Raw genomic sequence first — 15,802 nt, 5'->3', positions numbered from 1 at the left:
TGATTTTAATATTATACAAAAAAATATAATATATTATTTTGGACTTTAATAAACAATAATATTAAAATAATTATTTAATATCTTAATAATTTAAAAACGTGGAGAATAAAATTATGAATAATTTTTTTAATGATATTATAGCAGTTGTCATTTTCGTGCGTTAAATTAATCATTTGAGATTTGCTTGATATATATTGGATCAATATATGTAATTATACTAAATTATATATATTGTTGTGGAATAAATAAATAAAGAAAATAAAAAAAAATGTTGTATCAATATGTGTAGTAATTCCTGTTATTAATTATTTTAATTTTAGACTCACTTATATTTAAATTTAGTATATTTTTTATTAGTCATGATTATTATTATAAATATAATTAAATATGTATTAATAAAAAAATTAAATATTTTAGTAAATAACAATATAATTTTTTTTAAGATTATATAATATTTATTAATATTATTTTTCGATAAATACATATAATATGTAATATATAATAATATAATGAATATAAACTAATGAGTTGGTTAATAAAAAAAATATTTATTTTAATTTAAAAATAAAATTAAAACTGTGTTTTTATGAAAAAATACTAAAATGTTATATTCTTATTAAGTAATAACTAGATTATCAATTGTTGAGTAAAATTTTTATTTGACTATGTTTAAAATGTTAGTGAAAAAGAATATCTATTCACGATATGAGCTAAATTTTTCTTAATTCTGTCGGATTATTACTGTATATAGTAGTAAAAATCGCTGAAAATAGACATCAAATAAATACAACCGGACTAATACAATTATATTCCTTTTAATTATTTTAATTAATTAAGTGGAACCATAATAAGGACTAAAATTAGTTTCTCTTAATGAAAAAGAGAGAGACACGTTATGTTTTTATTTATTGTTTATAATACAAAAATTAATCTAAAATTACTTTTTAATACAAGTGGGTTATAAATAGAAATTGAGATGAATTTTCTACTAGAAATTGTTTAAAGTGATACTGAACAGTAGCTAAATAGTAAATGATATAGATTTGACCTTAATAATGAATAATAACGATGGAGCCATGCTACTGTGCAAGTACTAAATCAAATAAATTTTCTAACCAAGTTTAATATTAAAGTACTTTATGTTGGTAATACATAAGAATAAAACAACCGTTAAAAAATATCAAATAACATATAATATGTGAAATACCTTTAGTCAACATTTTATTTTATGTGTCAATAAAAAAATTAAGCACTATATTTTTTAGTTTTACGGTCATTTTTTTTGTATCAATACCGGGTAATTATAAAGAACCTATTTTAGATGTGATATATTTTTTTATTTTATTTGGAGAATAAGATGTATTTATTTGTAGAGTTAATTTCTCAATATCTTTAATTATATTATTAGAGTGCTAAATGGTTAAATAAGTTATAAGAAGTAAAGGTTGTGTACTTAGCGTGCGTACCTTACTGATATAGCACCTACTCGTCCCATCACATCTGCGTCACTTCATATTACTTCTGTATTTCTTTAGGTAGACGCGTGTTTCCACCACCTTGGGACACGCAGCATCAGCACTTGCTGAAGAATTTGCCTTCAGCACCATAGCAACTCCCTAATTTTTCAAATTACGCAATCTTTATTCTTCTTCATTTATTTCTCCTTCTCCTTCTTCTTCTTTTTCTTCTTCTTCTTCTAAATTTGCACACACAAATTTTTCTTCTTTTCTTCTTCTTCTTCTCCTCTTTCTTCTCCTCCTCCTAGAGATTATCAATTCAATCCAATTCAATTTAAAACAACCACGTCCATTCAATTCAATTCATAATGAACCGAACATGTTATTAAGGTGACACAATTATATAGTACTAAATGAACGGAATATTATCCATTATATAAAATCAAATTCAAAATAACTTTCTGCATAATAAACCGAACACCTTATTAGTACTAAATGAACGGAACATTATCCATTATATAAATCAAATTCAAAACACCTGTGTCTACAATTTAGAGATTATCAATTCAATTTAGAACACCTGCATCTATTCAATTCAATTCAATTCAATTCATAATGAACCAAACATGTTATTAAGGTGAAACAATTGTATAGTACTAAATGAACGGAACATTATCTATTATATAAAATCAAATTCAAAACAACTTTTTGCATAATGAACCGAACATCTAAGGTGAAACAATTGTATAGTACTAAATGAACGGAACATTATCCATTATATAAAATTAAATTTAAAACACTTGTATGTACAATTTAGATATTATCAATTCAATTTAATTCAGAACACCTGCGTCCATTCAATTTAATTCAATTCAATTTAGCATTTGCATTCCATTCAATTCGATTGAAAAATAATCCATTAGCAAAATGTTGGTATTGTTGGTGATGATGATAACGAAAGAGGAGAAGAAGAAGAAGAGGAGGAGGAGAAGCAGAAGAACAATCTGCGTGCGCGAAGGAGGAGGAGGAGGAGGAGGAGGAGGAGGAGGAAGAAGAGGTATGCGTGAATTTGAAAGAAGAAGAAGATGACGTATGCGTGTATTTGAAAGAAGAAGAAGAAGTGCAGGGGAGAAGAAGAAGAAGCGCGGGAGAGGAGAAGAAGAAAAAGTGCGTGTAATGATGCTCTTTTAATGAGAGTAATTTTTGTTGGTGTTGGACCTACTTGGATAAACTTAGATGAAAAAATACTTGGATGTGTAACAATCCTGTTAAAATATATTATTTTTTACTATTATTTTTAATTATTTAATAATGAAATTTTATATCTAAGTCATTTAATCAATTAAGTCCAACCAAGTTTCTATAACCTAATTCAGCTCCATGCGCCATTACTTCTAGGGTCATTATATGGTACAGATTCAAATTGATACAGATTTACAGATTTTCTGCCCAAATGACCATGAGATCGACACGTTGCTCTGCTTTGCAGAGCTTGTCTACCGGTTGATGGTAGGGTTGGCTGAGCCACCAGTTGAAGCTTTTTGGTTGCACTGTCTGTTAGTGGACTTGTTAAGGTGGGCTATTGGTGCACGAAATTGTGATCTCCAGGCTTGAACAAATCCTGGTAATGGCTCCAAAGCTTGGTGCTCTGATCTTAATTCATAATTGTCACAACTTCGATACAACTAACCAGCAAGTGCACTGGGTCGTCCAAGTAATACCTTACGTGAGTAAAGGTCGAATCCCACGGAGATTGTTGGTATGAAGCAAGCTATGGTCACCTTGTAAATCTCAGTCAGGCAGATATAAAGTGATAATGGTGTTTTCGAATAATAATTAATAAAATAGGGATAGAGGCACTTATGTAAATCATTGGTGAGAATTTCAGATAAGCGAATGGAGATGCTTTTCGTTCCTCTGAACCTCTGCTTTCCTGCTATCTTCATCCAGTCAGTCTTACTCCTTTCCATGGCTGGCTTTATGTGATACATCACCATTGTCAATGGCTACTTTCGGTCATCTCTCGGGAAAATGATCCAATGCCCTGTCACGGCACGGCTAATCGTCTGGAGGCATCACCCTTGTCAATGGCTTCATCTTATCCTCTCAGTGAATAATATGCTCACGCACCCTGTCACGGCACGGCTATTCATCTGTCGGTTCTCGATCATGCTGGAATAGGATTTACTATCCTTTTGCGTCTGTCACTAATGCCCTGCAATCGCGAGTTTGGAGCTCGTCACAGTCATTCAATCATTGAATCCTACTCGGAATACCACAGACAAGGTTTAGACTTTCCGGATTCTCTTGAATGCCGCCATCATTCTAGCTTACGCCACGAAGATTCTGGTTAGGAGATCTAAGAGATATTCATTCAATCTAGTGTAGAACGGAAGTGGTTGTCAGGCAAGCGTTCATAGGGAATGATGATGATTGTCACGTTCATCACATTCAGGTTGAAGTGCGAATGAATATCTTAGAAGCGAAATAAGATGAATTGAATAGAAAACAGTAGTACTTTGCATTAATCTTTGAGGAACAGTAGAGCTCCACACCTTAATCTATGGAGTGTAGAGACTCTACCGTTGAAAATACATAAGTGAAAGGTCCAGGCATGGCCGAGATGGCCAGCCCCCAAAACGTGATCACAGGATCAGAATACAATCCAGGATGCCTAATACAATAGTAAGAGGTCCTATTTATAATAAACTAGCTACTAGGGTTTACATGAGTAAGTATTTGATGTATAAATCCACTTCCGGAGCCCACTTGGTGTGTGTTTGGGCTGAGCTTAAGTGTTGCACGTGCAGAGGCCATTTGTGGAGTTGAACGCCAGTTTTTGTGCCAGTTTGGGCTTTCAACTCTGGTTTTGGATCCTTTTCTGGCGCTGGACGCCAGATTTGGGTAGAAAGCTGGCGTTGAACGCCAGTTTACGTCGTCTATTCTTGGCCAAAGTATGGACTATTATATATTTCTGGAAAGCCCTGGATGTCTACTTTCCAACGCAATTGGAAGCGCGCCATTTCGAGTTCTGTAGCTCCAGAAAATCCACTTTGAGTGCAGGAAGGTCAGAATCCAACAGCATCAGCAGTTCTTTTTCAACCTCTGAATCTGATTTCTGCTCAAGTCCCTCAATTTCAGCCAGAAAATACCTGAAATCACAGAAAAATACACAAACTCATAGTAAAGTCCAGAAATGTGAATTTAACACAAAATCTATTAAAAACATCCCTAAAAGTAACTAGATCCTACTAAAAACATACTAAAAACAATGTCAAAAAGCGTATAAATTATCCGCTCATCACAACACCAAACTTAAATTGTTGCTTGTCCCCAAGCAACTGAAAATCAAAATAGGATAAAAAGAATAGAATATACTATAAATTCCAAACTATCAATGAAACAGAGCTTCAATCATATGAGCGGGACTTATAGCTTTTTGCCTCTTGAATAGTTTTGGCATCTCACTTTATCCATTGAGGTTCAGAATGATTGGCATCTATAGGAACTTCAGATTTCGAATAGTGTTATTGACTCTCTTAGTTCAGTATGATGATTCTTGAACACAGCTTCTTTATGAGTCTTGGCCGTGGCCCTAAGCACTTTGTTTTCCAGTATTACCACCGGATACATAAATGCCACAGACACATAATTGGGTGAACCCTTTCAGATTGTGACTCAGCTTTGCTAAAGTCCCCAATTAGAGGTGTCCAGGGTTCTTAAGCACACTCTTTTTTTGCTTTGGACCTTGACTTTAACCGCTCAGTCTCAAGTTTTCACTTGACACCTACACGCCACAAGCACATGGTTTAGGGACAGCTTGGTTTAGCCGCTTAGACCAGGATTTTATTCCTTTAGGCCCTCCTATCCACTGATGCTCAAAGCCTTGGGATCCTTTTTATTTCCCTTGCCTTTTGGTTTTAAGGGTTATTGGCTTTTTGCTTTTGCCTCTTGGTTTTAAGAGCTTTGGCTTTTTCTGCTTGCTTTTTCTTTTTCTTTCTATTTTTTTTCGCCTAATTTTTTTTTTATGCAAGCTTTGTTCTTTGCTGCTTTTTCTTGCTTCAAGAATCATTTTTATGATTTTTCAGATTATCAAATAACATGTCTCCTAGTCATCATTCTTTCAAGAGCCAACATATTTAACATTCTTAAACAACAACTTCAAAAGACATATGCACTGTTCAAGCATACATTCAGAAAACAAGAAGCATTGTCACCACATCAATATAATTAAGCTAAGTTCAAGGATAAATTCGAAACTCATGTACTTCTTGTTCTTTTGAATTAAAACATTTTTCTTTTAAGAGAGGTGATGAATTCATAGGACATTTATAACTTTAAGACAAAGTTACTAACTACTAATGATCATGTAATGAAGACACAAACATAGATAAGCACATAACATAGAAAACGAAAAACAGAAGAAATAAGAACAAGGAATGAATCCACCTTAGTGATGGTGGCGTTTCCTTCTTGAGGAACCAATGATGTCCTTGAGTTCTTCTATGTCTCTTCCTTGTCTTTGTTGCTCCTCCTTCATTGCTTTTTAGATCTTCTCTGATTTCATGAAGGATGATGGAGTGCTCTTGATGTTCCACCCTTAGTTGCTTCCAATAATTGTGTGGAAAAAAATGTATCCCCTGAGGTATCTCAGGGATCTCTTGATTTGCAGTCAAATGTTCTACCACTGAGCTATAGACCCTTGATGGAAGCTTTTGTCTTCCCTTTCCTCTTTCTAGAGGTTTCTCTGGCCTTAGGTGCCATCAATGGTTATGGAAAAAATAAAAAAAGCTATGCTTTTACCACACCAAACTTAGAATGTTGCTCGCCCTCGAGCAAAAGAAGAAAGAATAGAAGAATAAGAAGAAGATATGGAGGAGATGGATGGGAGTGTGTATTCGGCCATATGGGTGGGATTGGGTGGGAGAGAGAGAGATGTTGAATTTTGAAGGTAGTGGGTGTATGGATGTGAGTGGTAAATGGAAAACAGAAGGGAAGAGTGTTTATTGGGAATAAAGGATGATTGAGAAGAGAGAAGAGAGTGAGTGGAGGTGGGTGGGGATCCTGTGGGGTCCACAGATCCTGAGGTGATCCTGTGAGGTCCACAGATCTTGAGGTGTCAAGGCATTTACATCCCTGCACCAATTTAGGCATGCAAAATGCCCTTGCACACAACTCTGGGCGTTCAGCGCCAGGTTGGTGCCCATTTTGGGCGTTCAACGCCCATTTGCTGCCATTTCTGGCGTTGAACGCCAGAACCATGCTTGTTCTGGGCGTTCAGCGCCAGGATGCTGCCCATTCTGGGCGTTCAGCGCCAGAACCATGCTCTGTTCTGGCGTTTGAACGCCAGACAGATGCTCTTCCAGGGTGTGATTTTTCTTCTGCTGTTTTTGATTCCGTTTTTGATTTTTTTTGTTTGTTTTGTGACTCCACATGATTATGAACCTATAAAGACATATTACTAAGAAAAATATAGTTAGATAAATAAAAATTGGGTTGCCTCCCAACAAGCGCTTCTTTAATGTCAATAGCTTGACAGTGGGCTCTCATGGAGCTTCACAGATGTGCAGAGCTTTGTTGAGACTCTCCAACACCAAACTTAGAGTTTGGATATGGGAGTTCAACACCAAACTTAGAGTTTGGTTGTGGCCTCCCAACACCAAACTTAGAGTTTGACTGTGGGGGCTCTGGTTGACTCTGCTTTGAGAGAAGCTTTTTCTGCTTCCTCTCCATGGTTGCAGAGGGAGATCCTTGAGTTTTAAACACAAGGGAGTTCTCATTCTATTGAAGGACTATTTCATCTCTGTCAACATCAATCACAGCTCTTGCTGTGGCCAGGAAAGGTCTTCATAGGATGATGGATTCATCCTCTTCCTTTCCAGTATCCAGGACTATGAAATCAGCAGGGATGTAAAGGCCTTCAACCTTTACTAACACGTCCTCTACTTGTCCATATGCCTGTTTTCTTGAATTGTCTGCCATCTCTAATGAGATTTTAGCAGCTTGCACCCCATAGATTCCCAGTTTCTCTATTACAGAGAGGGGCATGAGGTTTATTCCTGAACCAAGGTCACACAGAGCCTTAAAGATCATGGTGCCTATGGTGCAGGGTATTATGAACTTTCCAGGATCTTGTCTCTTCTGAGGCAATGTCAGTTGATCCAGATCACTTAGTTCATTGATGAACAAGGGAGGTTCAACTTCCCAAGTATCAATGCCAAATAATTTGGCATTCAGCTTCATGATTGCACCAAGAAACTTGGCAGTTTGCTCTTCAGTAACATCCTCATTCTCTTCAGAAGAGGAATACTCATCAGAGCTCATGAAGGGCATAAGGAGGTTCAATGGAATCTCTATGGTCTCTAGATGAGCCTCAGAGTCCTTTGGTTCCTCAGAGGGAAGCTCCTTATTAATCACTGGACGTCTCAGGAGGTCTTCCTCCTTGGGATTCACGTCTTCTCCTCTCCTCACAGGTTCGGCCATGGTGCTTATGTCAATGGCCTTGCACTCTCCTTTTGGATTCTCTTCTGTATTGCTTGGGAGAGTACTAGGAGGGATTTCAGTGATCCTTTTACTCAGCTGGCCCACTTGTGCTTCCAGATTTCTAATGGAAGACCTTGTTTCATTCATGAAACTTACAGTGGCCTTAGATAGATCAGAGACTAAGTTTGTTAAATTAGAAGTATTCTGTTCAGAGTTCTCTGTCTGTTGCTGAGTGGATGATGGAAAAGGCTTGCTATTGCTAAACCTGTTTCTTCCACCATTATTAAAGCCTTGTTAAGGCTTTTGATCCTTCCATGAGAAATTTGGATGATTTCTCCATGATGAGTTATAGGTGTTTCCATAAGGTTCACCTAGATAATTTACCTCTGCTATTGCAGGGTTTTCAGGATCATAAGCTTCTTCTTCAGGAGAAGCCTCTTGAATACTGTTGGATGCAGCTTGCATTCCATTCAGACTCTGAGAAATCATATTGACTTGCTGAGTCAATATTTTATTCTGAGCCAATATGGCATTCAGAGTATCAACTTCAAGAACTCCCTTCTTCATAGGCGTCCCATTACTCACAGGATTCCTTTCAAAAGTGTACATGAACTGGTTATTAGCAACCATGTCAATGAGTTCTTGAGCTTCTGCAGGCGTTTTCTTTAGGTGAATAGATCCACCTGCAGAAGTGTCCAGTGACATCTTTGATAGCTCAGATAAACCATCATAGAATATATCCAGGATGGTCCATTCTGAAAGCATGTCAGAAGGACACTTTTTGATCAACTGTTTGTATCTTTCCCAAGCTTCATAGAGGGATTCACCTTCTTTCTGTCTGAAGGTTTGAACATCAGCTCTAAGCTTGCTCAGCTTTTGAGGAGGAAAGTACTTGGCTAAGAAAGCCGTGACCAGCTTATCCCAAGAGTTCAGGCTGTCTTTGGGTTAAGAATCCAACCATAATCTAGCTCTGTCTCTTACAGCAAAAGGGAAAAGCATGAGCCTGTAGACTTCAGGATCTACTCCATTAGTCTTAACAGTATCACATATCTGCAAGAATTCAGTTAAGAACTGAAAGGGATCTTCAGATGGAAGTCCATGAAACTTGCAGTTCTGCTGCATCAGAGAAACTAATTGAGGTTTCAGCTCAAAGTTGTTTGCTCCAATGGCAGGAATGGAGATGCTTCTTCCATGTAAATTGGAATTAGGTGCAGTGAAGTCACCAAGCATCTTCCTTATATTATTATTATTTTCGGATGCCATCTCCTTTTCCTGTTCGAAAATTTCTGAAAGGTTATCTCTGGATTGTTGTATTTTAGCTTCTCTTAATTTTTTCTTCAGAGTCCTTTCAGGTTCTGGATCTGCTTTAACACGAATGTTCTTGTCCTTGCTCCTGCTCATATGACAAAGAAGATGGCACAGAAAAAATAGTAATAATAATATGGATCCTTTATACCACAGTATAGGGATCCTTGTGTTAGTAGAAGAAAAGAAGGAAAGAAAATCTGAACTCAGAGAGAGAGGGGGTTCGGATTTTTGGAAAGTTGAAGGAAAGATGTTAGTATATCAATAAACAAATAGAAGAAGATGAGAGGGGGAAGTGAATTTTCGAAAACAATTTTTGAAAAAGAGTAAGTGATTTTTGAAAATAGTTTTTGAAAAAGGTTAGTATTTTTTTTGAAAAATTTTTAAAATAAAAAATAAAAATAATTAGTTAATAAAAAAGAAATTTTTGAAAAAGAGGGAAGATATTTTCGAAAATTAGAGAGAGAGAGTTAGTTAGGTAGTTTTGAAACAGTTAAGAAAAAAACAATAAGTTAGTTAGTTAGTTGAAACAAATTTGAAAAGATAAGAAGTTGGGAAGTTAGAGAAGATATTTTGAAATCAAATTTTGAAAAAGATAAGATAAGAAGATATTTTTGAAAAGATATGATAGAAATTAGTTTTTGAAAAAGATTTGATTTTTAAAATCACAATTAATGACTTGATTCATAAGAAATCACAAGATATGATTCTAGAACTTAAAGTTTGAATCTTTCTTAACAAGTAAGTAACAAACTTCAAATTTTTGAATCAAAACATTAATTGATTATGTTATTTTCGAAAATTATGATATAAAATAAGAAAAAGGTTTTTGAAAATTATTTTTTTGGAATTTTCGAAAATAACCATGAATTTTGAAAAAGATTTTGAATTTTGAAAAAGATTTTGAAAAAGATAAGATTTTCAAATTGAAAATTTGATTTGACTCATAAGAAACAACTTGATTTTAAAATTTTTTGAAAAAGTCAATCCAAATTTTCGAATTTGATGAGAGAAAAAAAAGGAAAGATATTTTTTTATTTTTAAAATTTTTATGAAAAACATGAAAATTATGCAATGCATGAAATTTTTAGATCAAAACATGTGATGCATGCAAGAATGCTATGAATATCAAGATGAACACCAAGAACACTATGAATGTCAAGATGAACATCAAGAACATAATTTTGAAAAATTTTAATGCAAAGAAAACATGCAAGACACCAAACTTAGAATTCTTTAATGCTTAGACACTAAGAATTCAAGAATGCATATGAAAAACAATAAAAGACACAAAACAAAAAATCATCAAGATCAAACAAGAAGACTTACCAAGAACAACTTGAAGATCATGAAGAACACTATTAATGCATGATATTTTCGAAAAAATGCAAGATGCATATGCAATTGACACCAAACTTATAACATGACTCAAGACTCAAACAAGAAACACAAAAATATTTTTGATTTTTATGATTTTCTAATTTTTTTTGTATTTTTATTTAAATTTTTTTCGAAAATTATTGTGAAAAATAAAAATAAGGATTTCAAAATTTTTAATATGAATTCCAGGAATCTTGCCATGTTAGTCTTAACGCTCCAATCAAAGGGTCAGGCATGGCTTAATAGCCAGCCAAGCTTTAGCATATAATTACATGGACTGGAGTGATTAGTTGAATGCCAATCCCAAAGTAGTTTGGGTATGGCTTTACAGTCAGATAGGCTTCAACATGCTTCATGAAACACTAGAATTCATTCTTAAAAATTCTGAAGAAAAATAATATTTTTGAAAACATTTTTTTTTCGAAAACAAGTGAGAAAATTTTGAAATATTTTTGAAAAATTTTTGAAAAGAAAACAAAAAGAAAATTACCTAATCTGAGCAACAAGATGAACCGTCAGTTGTCCAAACTCGAACAATCCCCGGCAACGGCGCCAAAAACTTGGTGCACGAAATTGTGATCTCCAGGCTTGAACAAATCCTGGTAATGGCTCCAAAGCTTGGTGCTCTGATCTTAATTCATAATTGTCACAACTTCGATACAACTAACCAGCAAGTGCACTGGGTCGTCCAAGTAATACCTTACGTGAGTAAAGGTCAAATCCCACGGAGATTGTTGGTATGAAGCAAGCTATGGTCACCTTGTAAATCTCAGTCAGGCAGATATAAAGTGATAATGGTGTTTTCGAATAATAATTAATAAAATAGGGATAGAGGCACTTATGTAAATCATTGGTGAGAATTTCAGATAAGCGAATGGAGATGCTTTTCGTTCCTCTGAACCTCTGCTTTCCTGCTATCTTCATCCAGTCAGTCTTACTCCTTTCCATGGCTGGCTTTATGTGATACATCACCATTGTCAATGGCTACTTTCGGTCATCTCTCGGGAAAATGATCCAATGCCCGTCACGGCACGGCTAATCGTCTGGAGGCATCACCCTTGTCAATGGCTTCATCTTATCCTCTCAGTGAATAATATGCTCACGCACCCTGTCACGGCACGGCTATTCATCTGTCGGTTCTCGATCATGCTGGAATAGGATTTACTATCCTTTTGCATCTGTCACTAACGCCCTGCAATCGCGAGTTTGGAGCTCGTCACAGTCATTCAATCATTGAATCCTACTCGGAATACCACAGACAAGGTTTAGACTTTCCGGATTCTCTTGAATGCCGCCATCATTCTAGCTTACGCCACGAAGATTCTGGTTAGGAGATCTAAGAGATATTCATTCAATCTAGTGTAGAACGGAAGTGGTTGTCAGGCACGCGTTCATAGGGAATGATGATGATTGTCACGTTCATCACATTCAGGTTGAAGTGCGAATGAATATCTTAGAAGCGAAATAAGATGAATTGAATAGAAAACAGTAGTACTTTGCATTAATCTTTGAGGAACAGTAGAGCTCCACACCTTAATCTATGGAGTGTAGAGACTCTACCGTTGAAAATACATAAGTGAAAGGTCCAGGCATGGCCGAGATGGCCAGCCCCCAAAACGTGATCACAGGATCAGAATACAATCCAGGATGCCTAATACAATAGTAAGAGGTCCTATTTATAATAAACTAGCTACTAGGGTTTACATGAGTAAGTATTTGATGTATAAATCCACTTCCGGAGCCCACTTGGTGTGTGTTTGGGCTGAGCTTAAGTGTTGCACGTGCAGAGGCCATTTGTGGAGTTGAACGCCAGTTTTTGTGCCAGTTTGGGCTTTCAACTCTGGTTTTGGATCCTTTTCTGGCGCTGGACGCCAGATTTGGGTAGAAAGCTGGCGTTGAACGCCAGTTTACGTCATCTATTCTTGGCCAAAGTATGGACTATTATATATTTCTGGAAAGCCCTGGATGTCTACTTTCCAACGCAATTGGAAGCGCGCCATTTCGAGTTCTGTAGCTCCAGAAAATCCACTTTGAGTGCAGGAAGGTCAGAATCCAACAGCATCAGCAGTTCTTTTTCAACCTCTGAATCTGATTTCTGCTCAAGTCCCTCAATTTCAGCCAGAAAATACCTGAAATCACAGAAAAATACACAAACTCATAGTAAAGTCCAGAAATGTGAATTTAACACAAAATCTATTAAAAACATCCCTAAAAGTAACTAGATCCTACTAAAAACATACTAAAAACAATGTCAAAAAGCGTATAAATTATCCGCTCATCACAACACCAAACTTAAATTGTTGCTTGTCCCCAAGCAACTGAAAATCAAAATAGGATAAAAAGAATAGAATATACTATAAATTCCAAACTATCAATGAAACAGAGCTTCAATCATATGAGCGGGACTTATAGCTTTTTGCCTCTTGAATAGTTTTGGCATCTCACTTTATCCATTGAGGTTCAGAATGATTGGCATCTATAGGAACTTCAGATTTCGAATAGTGTTATTGACTCTCTTAGTTCAGTATGATGATTCTTGAACACAGCTTCTTTATGAGTCTTGGCCGTGGCCCTAAGCACTTTGTTTTCCAGTATTACCACCGGATACATAAATGCCACAGACACATAATTGGGTGAACCCTTTCAGATTGTGACTCAGCTTTGCTAAAGTCCCCAATTAGAGGTGTCCAGGGTTCTTAAGCACACTCTTTTTTTGCTTTGGACCTTGACTTTAACCGCTCAGTCTCAAGTTTTCACTTGACACCTACACGCCACAAGCACATGGTTTAGGGACAGCTTGGTTTAGCCGCTTAGACCAGGATTTTATTCCTTTAGGCCCTCCTATCCACTGATGCTCAAAGCCTTGGGATCCTTTTTATTTCCCTTGCCTTTTGGTTTTAAGGGTTATTGGCTTTTTGCTTTTGCCTCTTGGTTTTAAGAGCTTTGGCTTTTTCTGCTTGCTTTTTCTTTTTCTTTCTATTTTTTTTCGCCTAATTTTTTTTTTTATGCAAGCTTTGTTCTTTGCTGCTTTTTCTTGCTTCAAGAATCATTTTTATGATTTTTCAGATTATCAAATAACATGTCTCCTAGTCATCATTCTTTCAAGAGCCAACATATTTAACATTCTTAAACAACAACTTCAAAAGACATATGCACTGTTCAAGCATACATTCAGAAAACAAGAAGCATTGTCACCACATCAATATAATTAAGCTAAGTTCAAGGATAAATTCGAAACTCATGTACTTCTTGTTCTTTTGAATTAAAACATTTTTCTTTTAAGAGAGGTGATGAATTCATAGGACATTTATAACTTTAAGACAAAGTTACTAACTACTAATGATCATGTAATGAAGACACAAACATAGATAAGCACATAACATAGAAAACGAAAAACAGAAGAAATAAGAACAAGGAATGAATCCACCTTAGTGATGTATAAATCCACTTCCGGGGCCCACTTGGTGTGTGTTTGGGCTGAGCTTAAGTGTTGCACGTGCAGAGGCCATTTGTGGAGTTGAACGCCAGTTTTTGTGCCAGTTTGGGCGTTCAACTCTGGTTTTGGATTCTTTTCTGGCGCTGGACGCCAGATTTGGGTAGAAAGCTGGCGTTGAACGCCAGTTTACGTCGTCTATTCTTGGCCAAAGTATGGACTATTATATATTGCTGGAAAGCCCTGGATGTCTACTTTCCAACGCAATTGGAAGCGCGCCATTTCAAGTTTTGTAGCTCCAGAAAATCCACTTTGAGTGCAGGAAGGTCAGAATCCAACAGCATCAGCAGTCCTTTTTCAACCTCTGAATCTGATTTCTGCTCAAGTCCCTCAATTTCAGCCAGAAAATACCTGAAATCACAGAAAAACACACAAACTCATAGTAAAGTCCAGAAATGTGAATTTAACACAAAATCTATTAAAAACATCCCTAAAAGTAACTAGATCCTACTAAAAACATACTAAAAACAATGTCAAAAAGCGTATAAATTATCCGCTCATCAGCTATGCCAAGAAAAATATTTGGGTATCCAATAGAAGATGGATTTTGTTTTTATTTGTATTGAAAATGGAAGGTAGGAAAAAAAACACAGAGGCGTACCCTGATGCATCAAAGGAAAGCGAAGCAGTGACGAGGATGTTATGCCCAAAAATGATGCCCTAGGTTCGAGGTACAGGGAGACAGTGCTGCTACAGAGGCAGAGGTCGAATGCTCGAAACCAACTTCGGTGTAGGTTGCTGGTTCCTCTCCTATCCGGCGCTGATTGCGGTTGTGCATGAGACGTCACCGCTGCGGGCGGGGGCCAAAGCCGGTGCTGCACTACTTCCCGGGTCGGGGCAGGTATGAAGTAGGCTGGTTTTTCATCTGTTGGGTTATACTCTGTTGAAAACGGTGTCTTGCTTTAGAGGTTTGAAGCATAAGGTGTATTGAAGTGAACTCAATCCATTAATCTATTGAGAACGACCGTTGCATTGTGCGTGGCTTTGGTTTCGGATAGAAGCATGAGGTACGTGGTTTATCAAGTTTTGTTGTTTATGCTATTGCCTTGGTGCTTTCCTCCTTTTGAATTTCTACGACTGGAATGTCAACTTGTCTCGTTCTACCTGAATACTGAGTTGTTGGTGTTATAGAGTTTTGGGATTGATTTACAATTGCTACTTGTCGCATGAAATTTCTCGTTCCTGTTTGTGTTTTTATGTTTGACATTCAGGTGTTCCTTCCTCACCGTAGCTAGTCATTGCATAGAACACATGAAGTGAGTCATCTACACATTGCCGTGCTTCAATGTTGTCTTTAAGGTACCCTTTTATGGATTTGCCAACATTGTAAGAACAAAAATGAGATTACGGAGAAGAAGAAGTTAATTGTGATAGAGAATAGGGTTCATACAAAATTGTTTGACATGTTTGTGGATGTGTACTGGGCGGTCGTAGATCGTGCAAGTAACAATTGAATAGTCTTTAGTAGTCATAGTTAAAAAGATGGAAAGTTTCAGTGTATTAGTATGCAGTGTCTTTCTCACACCCAGTGTCTTTATAGCGTGAGAGTTGGCTTAAAAGACTAGCTATAACGTTTACATGTTCCATTGGTTGAGTAACGTGAGTTATGTCTTACGTTGTGCTAGTTTTGTTTGTATGGCGTTAGGCTATTATTTTTTTTAATTTTTGATAAGTTAATAGTAAG

At 36.3% G+C, this 15,802-nt stretch overlaps 1 non-coding gene across 1 annotated transcript; it reads left to right on the top strand.

Annotated features, from left to right (window-relative positions):
• The first annotated feature begins 8,699 nt into the window (after positions 1-8,699).
• LOC112767719 (small nucleolar RNA R71) lies at positions 8,700-8,807 on the top strand. The gene has a single exon (XR_003185160.1). It is a non-coding gene; the product is annotated as a small nucleolar RNA R71 (small nucleolar RNA).
• The last annotated feature ends 6,995 nt before the right edge of the window (positions 8,808-15,802 follow it).

This window comes from Arachis hypogaea, chromosome 17, assembly GCF_003086295.3.
Source record: "Arachis hypogaea cultivar Tifrunner chromosome 17, arahy.Tifrunner.gnm2.J5K5, whole genome shotgun sequence".
NCBI classification, from domain to species: domain Eukaryota; kingdom Viridiplantae; phylum Streptophyta; class Magnoliopsida; order Fabales; family Fabaceae; genus Arachis; species Arachis hypogaea.
Note: the sequence above shows the minus strand (reverse complement) of the source record. Positions and strands in the feature narration are given on the sequence as shown.